This window comes from Octopus bimaculoides, chromosome 1, assembly GCF_001194135.2.
Source record: "Octopus bimaculoides isolate UCB-OBI-ISO-001 chromosome 1, ASM119413v2, whole genome shotgun sequence".
Taxonomy (NCBI): Eukaryota; Metazoa; Mollusca; class Cephalopoda; order Octopoda; family Octopodidae; genus Octopus; species Octopus bimaculoides.
The window spans coordinates 181,766,199-181,768,509 of record NC_068981.1 but is presented as its reverse complement, the minus strand read 5'-3'; positions in this window follow the sequence as shown (position 1 = coordinate 181,768,509).

Sequence of the window (2,311 nt, the reverse complement as noted above, 5' to 3'; positions counted from 1 at the left end):
ATATACATATATACACATATATATGCACATATATGTATATGTATGTATCTATGTATCTCTCTCTCTGTATATATATATATATATATATATATATATATATATTCATTTATTTGTTTCAGTCATTTGACTGTGGCCATGCTGGCGCACCGCCTGAAGTCAAACAAATCGACCTGGGACTTATTCTTTGTAAGCCTAGTACTTATTCTATTGGTCTCTTTTGCCAAACCACTAAGTCGCAGGGATGTAAACACACCAACATCGGTTGTCAAGGAAAGAAAGGAGGTTTTATGTTTCGAGTTAAAGCTCTTCTTCATAAACAGGAGACAGAGGAAAGTCCAATAGAAAAGGATAAGCAAGTACCTTATGTAGTATTTATTCCATTCAAGTTTCACAGATACTTCCTGATCATTCTCGCAATTGTAAATGTAGTAAATCATTGATTTCACCATTGGAAATCTATAAACCAATGACAATGCTATTATTCTGAAAATTCAATATATAAAATAAATTAAAAATAAAAATTCCACAGATGAAATAACTAAAGATCAAGAGATGATGCAAATATTATTCCTAAAACATTATTTAAACAGTCAAATAAACAAAAAGCCATTTAGTTCCTCCTTAAATTCATAGCACATACGCAAACTGAAAATGGTAACCACTTGATTATGACCTTTAAAATGTTTCTAATTGGCTTATAGCTGTGCATTTGAATGCAAACTAACAGAAATGATATTAGAATTATTGTTTCCTATGCTAAAAGGTTGAAGAAAATGAAGGGAATTGTGATAAATTGACATTAATATCACTAAACGATAAATGTTATGACAAAAAAATTACATTTCTATATAAGGAACATTCAATAATGACTTGGTTTTACTCTATACCTTCTGGTGAGTTAAATGTGCGATTTTGTATTATGTGTATTGTGTGTGTATATTGTGTGTGTGTGCGTGCGTGTGCATGTGTGTGTGTTGTATACATAGGCATAGATATATTATATATATACACACAATTATACAGGCATAAATACAGACAAACAGATCGGTTTAATGAATTTTCACTGGAAAAAGATTGTCATTGACTTTAAAGTTTCAGCTTGCTTCCTGTCAACAGACATGAATATATATGCATATGTATATAGTTGAAATTTACAGAAAAACAAAAGATGAAGACAGGTGTATGAACAACAAGCAGGTGTATTAGTTTGACGCTTGGGAAAGTGAGAAAGTCTTTTGCATTTCAAGCCTACACTTTTCAACAGAAAGGAATAAGAGAAAATAAACAGAGAGACAATAAAAAAAAAAACTTGTGCATTTAGAGATCAGATATGGTGGCTGATGTGTGTGTGTGTGTGTGTGCGTGTGTGTGTGTGTGTGTGTGTGTGTGTGTGTGTGTGTGTGTGTGTGTGTGTGTGTGTGTGTGTGTACATATGGATGGATGGATATGTGTGCCTATGACTGTGTGTATGTATAAATATACATATGTGAATACACACACACACACACACACATTAGTACATGTGCTTGAATCTATGTGCATATTTGGATTGCAAGTATACACCATACTTGCTCAAAAGCCCCAAACATCATGAAGTTCAATTGTTGCAACTCACCATTTCCAAAATTTGAAGAAACCTTTATTCATTAGCTGTTAAACCAAAAATTTGAGAAGTGCTTCTCACTTTGGAAACTGGGGTAATGATTGGTTCTCACTAAGTTTCTCAATCTATGAAACTGGTGTTCAAATCATTGAAAACTACAACAGATCTCTCCCAGGGTCTTATAATTTTGCCATCATTGACTAGTTAAGGCCTTGTTTTTAGTCGGCATATTATATTTGCTAGTACGATAATATCAAACACTGAAATCACATCTTGTGGTGACTGTGAAAAATTGTCGGCTGACATCAAAGATTTATTTCTATATTTGCACCAGAATGCAAACGGAACGTTCTGGAACATTCATAATTTTTCTTATAAATCAGCTTTTAACAATGATGGGACTCAGTAATCATTATCTTTTGTCTTTTACTTGATTCACTCTTTGGACTGTGACCATGCTGGAGCACCACCTTGAAGATCCTTATAGTCAAATGAATCAACTCCGGAAGTTGTGTTTCTTTTTAACCTCGTACTTATTCTATTGGTCTCTTGTGCCGAACCACCAAGCTACAGGGATGTAAACACACCAACACTGGTTGTCAAGTGGCCGTGGTGAGGGACAAGCACAGACACAAACACACACACACACAAATATATGTATATATATATATTAAAACTATATATTTATATATATATATATATATATAT